We start from the raw sequence: 18071 nt of genomic DNA on the forward strand, positions 1-18071 counted from the left end.
GTTTTTGGGGTGTCCTCCCTAATTGTGCATTAATATTTCTGGCTGTCAAAAGTCATATCTGTCAGCAGTATCTACTCAATAATTTGTAGCACTCCTCAGTGTTTTTGGGGTGTCCTCCCTAATTGTGCATTAATATTTCTGGCTGTCAAAAGTCATATCTGTCAGCAGTATCTACTCAATAATTTGTAGCACACCTCAGTGTTTTTGGGGTGTCCTCCCTAATTGTGCATTAATATTTCTGGCTGTCAAAAGTCATATCTGTCAGCAGTATCTACTCAATAATTTGTAGCACTCCTCAGTGTTTTTGGGGTGTCCTCCCTAATTGTGCATTAATATTTCTGGCTGTCAAAAGTCATATCTGTCAGCAGTATCTACTCAATAATTTGTAGCACACCTCAGTGTTTTTGGGGTGTCCTCCCTAATTGTGCATTAATATTTCTGGCTGTCAAAAGTCATAACTGTCAGCAGAATCTACTAAATAATTTTTAGCACTCCCCAGTGGTTTGCGCTCAGAATGGATTCAAAGCAGTCCACATATGATCTAAATGAGCAACCAGGTTCTGTCACCAGTCCTGATGTTAGTGTTCCCAGTACGTCATCTGGCCAAGGCGATGTCAAACAACAGAGTGTTTTCAAATTAGTGCAAAAAACAAAAACCCAAAAAAATTTTACTGTATTGAAGCGAAAAAGAAGTGTAACTGAGCAAAAGTTAAGTGACGATAAAAAAAAAATTGCAAGCATGCCATTCTACACACGCAGTGGCAAAGAGAGAATGAGGCCTTCACCTTTGGCTATTAGTGGCAGATCCCAAAAAGTTACCCACCCTACAATTGGTGCACAACTACTGTTACGCGTCAAAGCCGAGCTGCAAGATAACAGTGAGGCATTACAGGAGAATATTTGCTCTGATTCACAAATGACAACAATCCCTGTGGAGAGTCCATCCAACAGTGGGATGTCTAATCGTGACCATTCTGTTAGTCTACCCATAAAGAAGGGCCCTTTCAGCAGTTCTGCTGATGTGTGCCTGAACAGCCCGAGTGTAGCCGGTGATACACCAAGTGAGGATGACACTTTGTCTTTAGAAGAGGATGTGGGGGAGATTTGGGTATCCGACGATGAGGATGCGGTTGATTGTGTAAGTCCTGCAGCAGTGTGGCACCAGTGGGAGCAGTTCTGGCATGTGAGGTTCTGGCACCAATATGCACTTTACAAACACAAGCAGGGATGACGCAGGGGGCAGACCACAACAGTTTGACATCTGGGCTGGTTTGAAGGATTTGTCAAAAAAATGTGTGACCTTGACCATAATTCCAACCAATCCTACTATTAACATGCAAAGGATGGTGGAGGGCCTATCAGGGATTAAACTGTATTTTTCATAATTTTCACTAATAATGTTTGGGTGTAATATACACCCAAAGACGAGTGCTCAATTGCTAAGAGTCATTGATGGAGAGGAAGACAAGCAGGCTTGTCTGTCGAATTTGCAGGCAAATTGTGCTGCGTTATATAGGTAACACCCAAAGAGAAGAGCTCCATTGCTCCATTGCTAATTGTAATTGCTGAAATAGAAATAATAGGGCTGACAGTCTTGGTCTAAATCTGCAGTTACATTTTATTGTACCATAGCTCATTGCGAAACTGGAGAGGTGGCAGGGTTTAGTGATAATCTTCCTCCAACAATACTAATTCATCCCAATATCCCAATATCATAGAAGTCTGTGTAGTATGATGTAATTGCTGATAATGGCCTTCCAAAGGGAATGACTAGTTGATTTTAGGGCAGAGCTGTCACGGTTTTTGGGCAATTCTTTTACAGCACAGCAAATATCAAAATGTTTAGCGGACTCATCTGAATCACCACTGGGTGTCTTGGGAAAGCAATTTCTTTTATTACAAGCAGTTGCCAGAGAAACTGAAGGAGAAGACGTCCCAACAAGATGTTGATAAGTCTGGGATCCTTGCAAAGAAAATTAAGTATTTCATCTACAATTAAAATATAGTTAGCACATTTACTTTGTTTTATTGCACACTATAATTTTATGTAGCACCTTTTCAAAATCTATTATTAAGGCAATCACTTGACTCAAGCTAACTGTGTCTGCACTTTCTTCACAGGTAACTACTTCGCTGGACTAAAGTATATTCCCCTCAAATGCTAGTCTTCTTGCAGCTGCTGTATTCTCCTACATGCTGTTGCAGAAACCACAAATTGACCCTAAATGTTTATGGACACAAACAGCATCTCCTGCATGTCATTTTTCAAAAGTTCTGTAACACCAAGTTGATAGTGTGTGCAAAACAGGAAATGTGATGGAATTCAGCCCCGCTGTAATGCTGGACCAATATTGGGGTCGTAATCAGAAATGACATATCCTCAGGAGACTCCAAGCAGGATTAGCCATCTTTCAATGACATCCCTTAGTTTTTGGAACAGTTTGTCAGCTGTATGCCTCTTAGTGAAGCTGCTGATACACAGAGTAGCCTACTTCTCAAAAATGTGATGCACCTGGGTACATGCTGCTGCTGTCCATGCTGGGGAAGGCGAAAGACCAACCCAGTGGGCTTTCACAGTCATATAATCTTTTGTTTGCCCAGTTCCGCTTGTACACATATCTGTGGTTAAGTGTACAGTGGGTAGAATACCATTTTGTCACCCAATAATGACATTTTTAGGAACTTTCCGGTACAGGAGAGAATAAGCTTTTCTAGTAAAATGGTATAGTGATGACATTTGCTAACAGGGACATAACACCTCAATTAAATGTCTTAAACCAACTGTATTAATAGTGGACATTGGACACAGATCTAACGCTAGCATAGTACCCAGGGCGTCTGTGATCCGCTTTGCGACTGGGTGACAGGTTTCATTCTTGCTTCCTCTTGCAGAGGATTGTTTACTTGCCAATTGTTGGGGGGGAAGATTGCAGGTGCTGGGATGTAGATGAGAGAAGGGAGGTAGATTATGCTGGAATGCTTGTTGTTAATTTTTTTTTAACCAAAGTTTCTGATTTTCCCAACAGTTTGCCAATAACTCGCTGAAAAATGACGAAACATGGATGAGGATCCCAGATGGTTAAGGTCCCTACCTCTACTGAGTGTGGCTTTCAAAATGTTACAAATGGATAGACAACTCTTGCCAGGATTCGTGTAAAAATAATTCCACACTTAAGAGGTGGATTTTTGGTCTTATGCCCAGGCATGACAATGGCCTTTTTGTTATCACTGGCAAGAACTGCAGCAATTTTTCTTTTCAAGTGTATGAAAATCATATTGTGACATAGGAGGTGTTCAAAATTGAATAAAAAATGACTGCAAATTAGTGTTACTGAGGTTAATAATAATGTAGCTACAAAATAATACCTAAATTATGTTATTTTAGCACCAATAAATGTAATTTTTATAACAAATTGCAAAACAAAACCAAACAAAACCAAAACCAAAACCAAAACACGCAATGGCGGTTTTGCAAAACCAAAACCAAAACCAAAACACGACGGTAATCCAGATCCAAAACCGAATCCAAAACCAAAACACGGGGGTCAGTGACCATCTCTACTCTTAACGGACAAAGAACCCATCAGAACTAAACAACCCGGAAGCCTTGGGCCACGTAAGTAGCTGTTATAAGATAAGTAACTAAATTAAAACACTGGCAATCATCATATAAAAGCAAGCTCCAAACCAGCATCCGTATTCTTATTATTATACATATTATTAGAGATATTACACTGCAGACGTTAGGGGCTTTGCAATGACTACATGAGCTTCTTCTATATAATCGCATCATACAAGTCTCATTCATGGCTTTCAAGTAGAACACGCTCTTTAGATGATATCAATAAGCATTTGTAAATTGGTTGTTGGAACAGAATTTCCTGATGGGTTAGATTTGCATATCTCCATCCAGGATTCCTAGGGGGCTGACATAATCCTTCCCTACCCGCTTCTGTGGGATAATGCTGGAGGTTATAAAACAGCTCTGATAATGTAAATATCTTCTCGTGTAACAAGGCTCTTACCGCAGGGAGGCGAAAGCCATAATCTGCAAATTCTGCCAAGGATGAAACGTAAAGATCAGTAATAAAAAAACTGTAAAAATAAAATAATGAAGTGCAGATTGTACCAAGTTAAGAAGTTGGGGGCAATATTTGTGGAGCAAGAGAGCCAAACACATTATAATACCCAATATAATATTCTCAATCACCATTATCCTTACAGGATAATATTCTTGCAATATTTGCAAGCTGTTCAAGTTGCTATTGGTGCAGGTCCATAGGACCTATTTTAGCCGCCGTAGGAACAGGTCAACCAGTATATGCCCAGCCCCTAATTTAACGGAGGGTCATTGTAAGATCGCTCTAAGAAAAACAGCAATAAATTGAAAGTGGACAGGGACTATGGGGCATATTTATGAAAGCACGGTAGTGCACTTACCATGAAATTAAGCTCCCTGGGTGTCCTCCGGATATTTATGAAAGGTGCATCGCAGCAGATATCGTGGATATCTGCTGCTTTGCACTCCTCTTCATTTTTGGGAGCAGTCACCATTCTACAGTATGGTGACTGATCCCAGCTCAAATCTAACAAGTTCCGAAAAAACATTTTTTTCGGGAACTTGTCATGTTAATGTACGCCAGCTGAAGCTGAAGCTGGTGTACATTATCAGAATTGAAGAAATCCAATGCTGTCAGCTCTGTTTCAAAGAGCAGAGCTGGACAGCGCATGTGTGGAGGGATCACATGATCCCTCCCTGTCACTCACAGCTCTCTCTCTGCAACGATAGTTGCAGAGACAGAGAGGGGATCTTTGTGCGCACGTCCAGTTCTTGGAACTGCACATGTGCAATTGAAGAATGAAAAGAAGGAGGAGAAGACCCGGAGACAACGCTTCCGAAGAGGGGGGTATGTGGTTTTTTAATCACAGAAAGAAGCAGTTTTTCGGAACTGCTGTTTCTGTTATCTGTTGTTCATAAATTTGAGAAATAGTTCAATCCTTATCCATGCGATAAGGATTGATAACTATTTCTCACTTTTGCCGAACATTGATAAATGTGCCCCTATAAGTGAGGGAGGTAATATGGAATAGTCTCTTACATTAAGTAATCTCATCAACCAAAGGTTTTATCAAAAGGCAAATGAACGGATGATGGTTCATAGAATGGGTCCCCAACTGTTTACATAAGCCGCCACGTCTAGCTCAACGCTATTGAGCAGAGATTAGCAAAATTTACAAAACTGTTCTGCGTAATCTTGGCCGCATGAGCGCGGGGAACTTTGGCCCTTTCTCTGGTAACAATTGCCCATTAGCATTTCTCCAATCATTTTTGTCCTCCCAGGAATTCCACCTATCATAGAGCAAAGTGATTTGACATCGCTCATCCCAACTCTATAAATTTGCAAAATGTGGGATTTACAAAGACAGTGGGGAAGCGAAACCATCATTTAAGATTGTATCACCGGAACGTTGCATCTTTTGGGAACAGGCTGTTCTACCCCAAAATATAATTCCGCCACAACTCCACTCGTGTCTACTGCAGTGGGTAGTACGGATATGGTAACTATGAGACATTGACTGATCTCACGGATACACCAGGGGAGCCGAACCAGTCACCTCTGTCAGTTTAGGCTGAAAGCATTGGAGTGTAAAAGGCTGATCTCTCTCTTTTGCCTTTATCTCACTCATCACCACAGCTCACCCACTTCACCACCTGACCTGCAGCAGATCTAAGCGGGCGAGAGAGAGAACAGAGGACTAGGATTAACCAAGGACAGCACAAGACTCAACAAAGACATTGAATTAGACGATACTCTACAGTCACAACCTATAAGACAAACAGAAATTGTAACCAATAAAACATCTAATTTGGTACGTAGTTAGGTTACTTCTTTTGTCATAAGAATATATGGGGTCATTTATTTTATCTGGTTTTCAGTTATTTGCGAACAGTTCTCAAAGTCAGCACCTAGAGCAATATTAGGAAAGAACCCTCTGGGACCTTCCTAAAATGAAGACACTGGAGGTCTTAAAAAAGGCAGAGAGAGTTACTAAAGAGAGCTGCGGCTCTTGGGAAATTCTGCAGACGTGTTGACAATGAAAGTGGTAAACAGCAGATTTTGGGTAAGAAGGAGAATACGGGTACTGGATCCAAAGCTGTGAAGGTAACTTTGAACGTTTTTTCAGAGCTTCATTTACTAAACAGAGAAAATCCCTATCTGCGGAAAAGATGGCACTTCTCCCTATCAATCAATGGTGGCTATTGTCCGCTGTAACCCCCTAACACTGCTTATATAAAAAATCAGATTTATCATGGTAATTAGGTCCCCTAAGTCACGAATAGGACACTGCCATCTAGTGGACAAGTGAGAAAGAAAAAATATAATTTATGACAACACAGAAATAACTTTTGCTCTACTCTACCAAAAAAAAAAAACCAAAAAAAAAAAAACAGTCTTTACATCTTTTAAGAGAGTATAAGACCTATTGATTAACAAGAAAGAATTGGCAATAAACCTAGAGAATTTTATTAAATCAGATTTCTCGGGATCTATGAGAGCTGTGAAGGTGGTGTACATTGAGAGTGGGAAAAAAACATGGGTTTTCTTAGAAAGGGAATAATTATCCAACTGAAGAATTGCTGTTAAGTACTTTACCTGGAGTATATAACTGCTAAACTATAATTACATATTCCTCGAGCGTCTTCGTGCTATTGTACATTGTTGGGAAAACACAGCTCCCAGCTCCCCCTGAATGATTAACAAAAACAGACAGCAAACACATAATTTAATGGAGAGAGGAACTTTACATCCTCAAGAATGCAGGATTCACTTTTCCTTTGTGTCTGCAACGACCTTAACCCCTTCCTGACCGGAGTAATTTATACCTTTGTGACCAGACGATGGATAGAGAGAGATATATATATATATATATATACACCCAAGAGCAATATTTGGGCAAAAACATGCAATATTTTGCTAACTGTGCAACCCCAGAAAATGACCCCCCAAAATATATTTGGCTACTACTCCTCACAAGTATAGGAGTATCACAATATATGCACTTTATATATGTTAGGAGATAGTATTGTGACCTAGAAACAGAAGAGAAGATTTTAATTTTTAACCATTTCACTTAACTTTATATTTTTTTATATTTTTTTTTAGCCAGGCAAGACTGTCTCAGGTCCCCCCTATAATCAGCTTTGGCAGATTCATTGTATCCTGGATTTAACAGCAGCTGAAATGCCAGCACAGTTTGATCCAGGTTACACTGGATCTATTGGTGCCGACAGGCAGAAGTGCTCTGAAGCAGATCACAGCTGTAGCTTCCTGTCCTTCCACAATTAGTGAAACCATTGATGAGGTTATGATTATACCAATATTTATTATCAATTCACTAGGAACATCACTGAAGTGTGAGCAGAGCCTGATCAACCACTAAGCTCATCAGGCTGCAGCCTGGGGCGCTGAGTCCCAGGGGGGCGCGGCGCTGCCCGTATTTCACCTTTTAAAAAAAAAAAAAAAAACTATCAAAGTCATTGGTGGTCAGTGGTCAGCAACAGGCAGCCAACCGCTAGGCTGCATGTTGCTGTATGGGCACCCACAATACTGTGCAGCAGACAGGTCTTCACTTCCTCTCCTGCTGATCTGAGGTGCGACGCTGGACAGCACAACTAGGTAAGTGAGAGGGGGGGGGGGGGGGACTGCCATGCAAATCTATAGGGAGGGTGAGAGGTTGAGGGCAGAGGAGGGGGGGCTTATATATGTGGCTAGGGGGGAGGGGGGGGGAATAGCTGCAGGGTGGAGGTAAGGAAAATTGCTGCAGGGGGGGTAAGGAAAATGGTTACGAGGGGAATGGGTGCAGTGTGGGAGGTAATGACAATGGCTGCAGGTGGAGCAATGGCTGCAGGTGGAGCAATGGCTGCAGGGGTGTAGTGAAAATGGTTGCAGGGGGGGGGGTAGTGAAAATGGCTGCAGGGGGTATTTAAAAAATATTAGCTTTGGGAGCATAATCTCATGATTGTGTGGCGGTTACATGGATGCTCTCTGTGGTCTCAGCAATCACTAGAATACTAAATATTAGTGAGATGGGGCTGGTAGAGGTTTGTATTTGATTGACCACAAATATTCAGATATTGCTTATATATGCCTGTACAATGGGGTACTTTTAGCTGCCATAATGGAGTGTTTTGTTTTAACGAAAGGGCCTAATCATTCATGGTTTGTTAACATTTTGCATTATAATACATTTTTGCATTTTCAAAACAGGACCCCGACTTTCCAGAAGCCAGCGAGAGGATAACAAAGCTCCAAGAGAGAAGAGCAAGAACAAGTAAGAGACAACAGCACAATCTGTCTAAATTTGAATGCTGGAGAATACTCCTGAACATTCGTATTCAGGAATGTTCCTATACACCTATATACTTGGTGGGGGGGGGGGGGTCGCTGCAGCCGTATTAGCCTAGGACGGCCAGAACACTTATCGGGCCCTGAGTGTGAGGCATGATTAGTGATGTCATTAGTCCTTAGCGGACTGATAAGCTGAGTGTTGGTTCAGCTCTATATAAATGGCTGCCTCCAGCTTCCTATAAGTGACTGGTACACTTGAACTAGCTCCTGGCGAGCAATCTGTACGCCACTGAAGCTACAGGATTTCATTACGGTCTACAAATTACCTTTCAGTCTCGGCGCCATTTAAAAGGACGACCGCCTGAAAAAAAATATTCTGTTTACCTTCATGTAAAACTAGAAACATGTCTGGAGCTGAAGGCCAGCTTCCCCGCTCGGCTGAAAAGTGTCTTTGCAAATTTAAGCCAGCTGTATTCCTCTCTCGATCGCTAAAGGGCAAGGAAATCTTAGATAGGATCTCACATTATGTTCCATTTAAAACCAGCACATTAAACCTGTCTGGAGAAGAATCCGACAATGTGGTTTATTTATTTTTTTACTTTCTCATTGGAAGCCAGTCTGTGAAATAAATATTATATATATATATATGCCACAGAACGAGAGGATGCACGTGTTCGTTTATCCGCCTTGGGCAGAGGATGGCTGGTCGCTCAGGAGGTCTGTTCTTAGAATGCAGCGTAGTTTTATTATAAGGGCTCGAGCAAACTTGTGAAATATGTCCCCAGCTCTGTCCTACATTGTCCTACATTGTCCCCCTCCCCCCCCCCCCGCCCCCCGCAGGAAGATAATCTACAGGCTGCACGTCACGAGGGACTGCCATGTTGTACAGGCCCCGAAGGCTCCAGCACAGAACAATTTATGTTCCAAAAATAGATGGAGCGTGAGCAGCGGATAGGCCACACAGGACGTCTGCCATCTTTGTAGATCTCTCCTGAGGGAAATGCAGACGACAAAGTCAGGTGATTTGCCCCATCCCACAGATGCCCAATGGCGCAAATTGCGCTATCACTCTTTAGTGGGCGGATCTCGATCATGCAATATGCGTCAACGCGGCTGCGTTATTACGCGTTACCTCAAGTAGTGATAGGCGGGCAATGAAGCAGCAGAATCGCTGAGATTGCCCTTCTCCCCACCCATTAATTTTGCCAACCGGTGAATCGTTGACTTTACCGGGAATCCCGGACATTCTAGGAGAGTGGGCATGACTGCCATGCAGACCGCAGACCTGGTTAGCGCAATCACAGAACTGTACACTGGAATCAGGCTATTACCCGGGTTGTACCATTAGTGGTAGATGTTCCAGAGCTACATGACAGGTCTACTCCAAGATACCTCTGGCAGCTGCTCATTTAATGCATTTCTCTAATTTTCTTATTTCTCTCTGTTTCTGCTTGGGGTGGGGAGACAGGACTGACAGCATAAAATTTCCATTTTCCATAAAGTTATTACAAATGGACACAATTACCATTGGAATATTTTTATCTATTTTATACATAAAGAACAAATTGACGATCAGGTGACGACGAGCTCTGCGGGAAACGTGGACGATGGGACCAATGGTTTAAATCCCTGTTACAATCCGAGTATCTTTCACAGTGATAAAAGGTTTGTATTACAAATTCTACACCCAGACATTATCCAAAGCCTAAGGGGGCTTGGGCAGTTGCTACGGAGCCAAGAGACATGAAGGGCCTGGCGAGATTCCGGTCCCTAAGGACATACTAACAACATACGAGGGTTGTACACGAATATATATCTTAGCCTGGGGAACACAGAGCTTTTACGTTCTGTTGTCCTGCACATAGCAGGCAGCAAAAGTACTAATTTCCTGACACGTGAGTGCAGCCAACAGCGTTCACAGAACAAATCCGTGTTTGCATGTCAGGCGCTTGGATCTTATGCTCCCTGCTATGCGCTAGGAAACCGCATTTAAGCACACAGTAGCCTTGGCTAATGAACATGTCTGTATAAAGCATCCATATGCCATTACCCTACTCACAGAGCGGTTGTGGGCGAGGATGGGGTGCCTTCAATTTATTAGCATAAGGTCCCTTTATTTCCCTTGGGTAATGACAAAATTCATGAATACAGATACAGGGGGGGGGGGGGGCGCTACCCCACGGCGGCCAAGGGCGCCACACGGGAGGGGGGGGGGGGGCCTCTCCAAGGCAGCCAAGGGCGCCACACAGGGGGAGCCGCTCCCCAAGGCGGCCAAGGGCGCCACACAGGGGGGGGGGGGCTGCTCCCCAAGGCGGCCAAGGGCGCCACACAGGGCTTGTTTCATTGTCTTGCTTTCACACTCCAGTGTGATGTAGGACACAACATTCTGGACAGATTTCTGTATATACTCAACAGAGGGTTAACTTAGAATATTGTGACTAAAATCTCTTCATAAGCCCTGTATAAGAGAACCATAGTCACCAACTGACCCTCCACAGAAACATGGCCCTCGGCTAGTGATAAATACACAGAACCACAATGCTAAACAGGAGGAAAATCATAACAAAAACAGAAAGTGATTCAGGGTCTTAACGTTCCATTAGTCACAATAAACGGTTCATGAAGGTTCTGGCTGCATAGAGAGGATGCACGTCTGTATGGTGACATGTGCAAAGGGTTCTCTTACTAAAAGGAACAAGGCGGCATTGATAACCAAATGAGATGAGTAAGTGTTTGTGTAGGACAGATGCAATACCAGCTATTTATGTCACATTTATACGCAACTGTTAGTTCATGTTTCATCAGCTGCAACATAGGCCAGGAAGAGAGCCTGGTAGTCACCGCAAAGTCCCCAGTACTGTCACCAGTTTCTGTGTGCATGACACACACACACACACACACACACACACACGTGTATAATAAGACATGCAAAAAAAACATATCAAATCCAGCCTATGGTGGTTGATAATTCAAGACCAGAGCACTAGCGACAGATGTGACTTGAGAGATCGGGGACTTTGAGAGACAAACATGGATAATTTGACAATGACTGTGCAGAGCCAAATCCAGAACGAGCCTCCCAATTAGTCCGTTATCTGGATCACTGGACCTATTCTACACGCTCACCACACGCGTGTTTGCACGCAGCATCAGCCAAGCTCGCAGCTTTCCCTGCAGTTTTCCTGGGGAGTAATGCGGACGTTTAACAAGATGGTATTTAATTCATAATTTATGAATAGAGGTTTTCCCTTTAATATCCAAGACACTCTCCACCACCTGTGATCAAACATCCCCGGCTTTAAAGTCCCCTCTTGGGGATTCCTTGGAAAATGCCTCGGTGACCTAAATACTCAATTTATATTCAGTGTTGTGTTTTGATTTTATTTTTTTCCCTTATCCGGCGCGCAAGGATAGGGAGACGAGCGAGGCGCAGGCGAAGCGGATGGGAAGCGGTTTGTTTGATGGTGTTTGGAGATGGAAGTTATTTTGTCTCTCTGTAACTAGGAGACAGCAGATTACGAAATGAAATATAGGAATGGAGGAAGAGAGAGAGACATCAAGGGGCCTTTGTGTTTTGAGGAGATTCTGTCACCCGTGTCGCGCGTCGGCGCAGTTTCTTTTGACTGGATGGGATTCAAGTAATGAAAGGGAAGAATATATCCTATTTATGAATAGATTTTCATATTTTTACCCATCTTATGTCGTCAGTAAACACAAGGAGATGGTTCTGCGGTTTGATTCATAAACAGACGAGCTCGTGCCAGGATCATACCTCCGCCTTGTAAGATCTAAGCCTTGATATACACCAGAGGCCGACAGGAACAGCTTCCTGGGATCACTGACAGCTCATAACCTGGGGGATATCAGGCAAAATAGGGGATGTGTTCTACAAAACGTGGACCTGCCGCTAGACCCACAGCGCAGGCAGCAATTTTGTGGGACTGTACCAGTACCCAGCCTACTACTTTGCTAGCAACCAGTGACATCACCATACCCCTTCATGAGCCCGAATTTGGAGGGACATCCCAAGGCGTAGACTGCAAAGTGGGTGGGGTTCCATCCAAATGTGCCCGTTTGTAGGTGGAGTTTGGGGTGAAACGGGGGCGAGGGCTTATTTTGTCCTGCTTTTGGGATTCTAAATGTAGGGAGGCTGGCATCACTGACACACTGCCTGATCTATGTTCATGAGCTACTGGCTCCTAGTGAACGGACAGGCTAAACTCTCATGAATAGTAGCACCTCCCACAAAATGGCTGCCACTAAAGTGAATTAGTGAGTGGTCCATTCTACAGAATGGGGGGGGGGGGGGGAGGGGTTCTCAGCAAACAAAATGTGCAAGCTTATAAATATACATACAATTTGGCCATAAACGCGCTACATACTATTAATTTAGGCTGCAAATCAAAGAACTTGTCGGGTGCTTCGAAATTACTTAGTTATCAATATATTTGGCTTACTTCCCCTATTTCTGTCAGAGGGATGGGCGAGAGAGGATACTGCAAACAAAAAACAACCCCACCACATACACAACGTGAAACACAGCAACAATATAAAGTTGCATTACAAAGAAGCATACTTGCCTACTCTCCCGGAATTTCTGGGAGGCTCCCGAATTTCGGGGAGCCCTTCCGCACTCCCGGAAGAGTAGGCAACCCTCCCGGATCCTAAAATAATGCAGAAATTCATGGAATTGAATATCGGGGTGAGGCTTAATCACATCATTAAGTCCCGCTCCCGCTATTCAATGCGGGGAATTTAGGCATTATATAGTGGGGGCGTTGCTATAGTGACGCAAAAAAACTAGGGCCCCCGACCTTCTGCATCTGCCGAAAAGCTTCTCCATCTGCTTTATCCGGCTGGGATTAGCTGCACCCCATGTTTTTCTGAAGAAGTCCCCTTCCTGCATCTTTAACTATCAACGCCCATTTTAACGGAGGTTGGGGTCCACCTCACCTGTCATTTTCAAATCCACCATCTCACAATCATTCTGGCAGATCGTACGGTGAATCCCAAACTCCGGATAATTGCTGGCAAAACTTTTAATAAATGTGCGAAGACAAAAGCAAAAAAAATCTAACGATGAACGTGGCTGAAAGTGGCATTTCCACAGGACGTGGAAGATCATTATGCATAATTAAATATTACTCTGTACTTTACTTCTACATGAGAGGTTCACACATTGTCTGCCAGACTTATTATCTACTATTAATAAACTGACATGTTCGCAGCTCCTCACCCTATGGAGCATCGGAAAGGAATTAATAAGGACACAGGGGTCTATGTAAGAAAGGGAGAGGAGTCCTTCGGTGGGACAAAAAATAAATAAGTGGTTAATTTCGCCAACATTAGGGCTCGTTATCGCCTCGCCCTATACGTGAAAGTGGTTACCACCAATGATAACATGTCAGGAAGCTAATATAAGGACAAAGGCAAGAAAAAAAAAATTATTTTATTTTTATTTTTTTTAGAGTAAAACATTTTTTTGTTTTAACATTACTGTTTAAATACATATATTTTCATTACTTAGCACATATGGAAGATATTCTTATAGCCGCAATAAACAGAGAATGGTCTGGAGCCTAGCAGAGAGTTATGAGCCTAATATTTTGGGGATAAGCAAGAGCAGAACGCAGCTAATTCTAAAAGAGACCAGTGATCCTGAGATGATTGCTGGGCTTCTCACATGGCCTGTGTGTGCAGCCCAGAGTGAATACTGCAAGCAGCGTCTACGCTCCGTCGAGCACTCACCCAGCATCGCCACGGCCGGGCCTGTGATCCATAGGGGTCAATTATATCCTTTCCTGAAATTCTGTTTCAGCTGGATTTTATTCCACTGGAGCAGAGGGGTGATGTGGGCTCCTACTTACCCCAAGAGCGGCCTCCTCTTACTGGCAGACTCCGAAAACAGTAACAAAAGTCATCTTCAATTATAAATCCGTTATAGACGGCAAATTATCCTGATTTAAGTGCGATTATCAACAGCGTTGGGTCCTATAAGTGTCTTTTACAAGATTTTTCTTGGTATAATGTATCTTTAAAATATCTGAAATATAACCATGGTTTTAGAATATAACAATCAACTTCATTATTCTTAGTAAATGGAGTCAAAGCTTTTTTATAGGTGCGTGTAATGACACGGGACATTGTAGAATATTGAAATATAATACATTTATATGTTACTGATGTCATTCATCCTTGCTGGTAGCAGACAGTAGTTCTTATTACAAATACTGCAGATAACAGGTCATCGAGAATCAAATATTTATCTGTAATCTGCGTTCTACACCCTCCACCTTCCTGTACGGAACTAGAAGAGGACAAGGGGGGGCACAGATGTAGAATCGTATCCTGGAGCCCCAGACAGAGATGTAGCAAAGGCAGGGGCCGGATGAGCTGGGGGGCAGGGGGCATTTGCCCCCCGGGCCGGTCCAATACTGGGCTACCTTGGGCTGAGCCAAATGCAATTTTTTTTTTCCTTTAATATAGGCTGCTGAGTCAAGTCTTGCCCCCCCCCCCATGCTGATTTGACAGCCCTCCCCCCGAGCAACGGATTGACCAAGTGATATTTGGGACCATTAGGTCCTATGCATCATACTTGCCCTCTCTCCTGCAACGTCCAGGAGATTCCCGAATTCTAGGTATCTCTCCAAAATTCATGGAGGAGCAGGCCCCCCCTACCCTGGTCTTGCCCAGTTCCTGGCAAAGTGGGTGGTACAACGGATCTCTAGGCCTCAATTTGTTGCGAATTGCATCAGTTTAGCGATGACAAAAGCGCTGCATTTTGACCAGAAGGCAGGGGGGATATTTGCAGACTCTCCCAATGTATGATTACTATAGTACTACCCAGTTCATGCCTCCCATCTGTTCAGATTTAGGCTGGACAGTCCCGACTTGAGGGACCTGCAGACTTTTGTCCCTATTACCGTTAGAGATATGTCCCACTACAGGGGCACACGGAGAATTGTCAGTCGGGGGGGGTTCCCCAAAAAAACCCAACCCGCGCGAGAGCTACTGCGCATGCGCAGCAGCTCCATTTAGGCAGCGCTGTCCTATACAGCAGCCACGGTGCTGTCAAAGAAGCGGCGGTGCTGTATACACCAGCACCGCCGCGGACGCTTCTTTGACAGCACCGCGGCTGCTGTATAAGACAATGCCGCTATAGTGGCCATTTAGTTAGTGCAGGGGGGTTTCTGGAGACTCAGAAACCCCCCCCCCCCCTGCGTGCGCCACTGCACTAACGGATGCTGCTGAAATTCTGTCTGTACCCACAGCAGGTGCTCGCAGCATTGAAGGGGTGTTTTATGAGAGGTGAGGGGACTGGCGGGCGAACAAGCACTTCCAAAGTGCTGGAAACACTCCCATTAGGAAAGCGACACTCCCTAACACGTGCACCCTATACGGGTTCCAAAATCCTAAAAGTTGTGGGCGGAGGCCACTTGGTGTGATGTCATACTGGTGAACTGATCTATAAGTAACGCAGAACAAAATGATAAAGTACACCTAATGTACAGAAAAATGTGATATTTTACACAAGAAGCTTAATGTGCTATAGGGTAGATTTATCAAAGCTTGTAAAAAGGAATAGTGGAGAAGCTGCCCATAGCAACCAATCAGATTCTAGCTATCATTGATCTAGTACATTCTAGAAAATGACAGCTAGATTCTGATTGTTGCTATGGGCAACATCTCCACTTTACTTTTTACAAGCTTAGATAAATTCACCCCTATATAACAAAATGTCCCTTGCAAGAGGCAAATTTTCTATATCAGGATGTAAAAACCGGGTACATCTGGGAGAACCAGCTATATGTGACAAGGCTAAGAGTGGAGATGTGAAATCGGTCACTGAAGTCTGGAACACACAGAAAAAAAACCACATTGGAATCAGTGCAGATGTATTTTGCATTTCAGCTATTGCTACAACATAAGCATTGACCAATATCAACATGCTTAGTACACGTGTGTGATCCTGCTCCTCCCACTATGTAACTCAGTATGAGGCTTCCTGCTGCCTCCATTCCCCTCCTCACATCATGTCACTGCCCCTGTCACATGCAGCCCTGTCCTCATTAACACATCACTCATCTCCTGATATACTCTGTGCTGCTGGGGACCCTGCTCCTTCCACTATATAACTCTCAGTCTGTGGCTTCCTGCTGCCTCCATTCCCCTCCTCACATCATGGCACATGCAGCTCTGTCCTCACTTTAATGTGAATACATGCTAGAGCAGGAGATGAATATCACAACAACAAAAAATGCTTGACCCTAGTCATACACACCCTAACAAGTCTTCATATGATCCAGGGATTCCTAAACCCAGTCCTCAGGGACCCCTAACAGCGCATGTTTTCCAGGTCACAAGTGAAATAATTACCACTTGTGGATCTTTTAAATGTGCGCACCTGTATACACCTGTGCTCAACAAGGAGATATGGAAAACATGCCATGTTAAGGCACTCTGAGAACTGAATGTAGGAAACCCCCATATACACAGTAGTTTAGTCCAAAATATAATTGATGGTCTTTTTACCAGTGACCAGCATTAGCGGCCAATCATGGGTTAATCTGCGGCTTCAGCTGTCAATCAGTCCCATCATGTGGTTAACAGACTGAACACACAGGTTTAAAGGGGTGGAACCCACAGCTAATGTACAGTAATCAATGTTCCCCAAAAGAGCTCTTAAAAATGTAACGGTGGTCATCTGTCCTCAAGAGCTTGCAATTACTAAAACGCCCCAAAAATAACAAAATCAGAAAACCATGAATGGGAACTGTGCTGCCTTCCAGTTAAGCTGAATTTATCACAGCAGTTAAAATGAATGAGACTGAAATAATAACAGCACATTAGCAATCACCACCCTGTCCCCCCCCCTCCCCCGGCAGGTAAGGAGTTAAACCCTCCCCCCACCCCCAATCCCCAGCACGTCGTCAGGAGTCGCAGCCACAAATCTGAATAACTCCAAATCACAGACGCGATGATCCAATTTTATGTAAGTACCTCCTTACTTAGCTCTGCTGATTACAGGGTCAGCACCTGCGAATGGAAACAATACTATTTTGAGCATTAAAATTCATGAGACTTGGACACCCAGCGCCATTCTCACTTCTCCAACAAAATCAGATTAAGAAATGATTTCACTGGGAGAGCTTCTTGGAATAATTGCCATTTTAAATGTTATTGCACAGTTGATTCTCTCTTCTTTTTTTTTCTCCCTCCAGTGTATTAATAATTTGTCATCAGACTGTTCTCTCTTTTATCTTTTATACTAGTAAACCGACTTTATCATATCCAAATAAACTGCTGGGCTTCTCATCCGCCTTTATTAGGACAATCGTTATAGTGGAGCTTTCTCATCCTCCAAGTTTTATTTTGCATCTGAAATCCGCCATCTGGACCCTTTCCTCAAACCTTTAAAATGTTGTTTGATGAAAAGCTATTTTGTGGCCACTATTAAAACAAGCCCATAAATAAAACTGCCCAGGCATGCTTACCAGATACACATAATTAAATCAAGGGATAAAAACTGACATTGGATATTATGTAGCCAGGGTTGCATTCAATGCCACAGTCTTATACAGCCCAACCTGTATTGCAGATTCCCAACAGATTGAAAATACATAAAATATTTATAGGAAATTATACTCCTGTGGACTTTCTATTGCTAATCAAGAAAATGCTGGCGGTGGAGGAATCCTTTGAAGGGTCTTCTGGTTAATT

At 43.4% G+C, this 18071-nt stretch overlaps 1 protein-coding gene and 1 long non-coding RNA gene across 4 annotated transcripts in view; one reads left to right on the forward strand and one right to left on the reverse strand.

Moving 5' to 3' along the window:
- NELL1 (neural EGFL like 1) overlaps window positions 1-18071 on the reverse strand; it is a 474045-nt gene that overhangs the window by 454268 nt on the left and 1706 nt on the right. The gene's annotated exons all lie outside the window — the stretch shown is intronic.
- Window positions 17280-18071, forward strand: part of LOC142104005 (uncharacterized) — a 62500-nt gene continuing 61708 nt past the window's right edge. Inside the window, exon 1 of the long non-coding RNA XR_012679485.1 lies at window positions 17280-17343. This is a non-coding gene — a long non-coding RNA (uncharacterized LOC142104005). The remainder of the gene's footprint in view (window positions 17344-18071) is intronic.

The sequence above is a fragment of the Mixophyes fleayi genome, chromosome 10 (assembly GCF_038048845.1).
Source record: "Mixophyes fleayi isolate aMixFle1 chromosome 10, aMixFle1.hap1, whole genome shotgun sequence".
NCBI lineage: Eukaryota > Metazoa > Chordata > Amphibia > Anura > Limnodynastidae > Mixophyes > Mixophyes fleayi.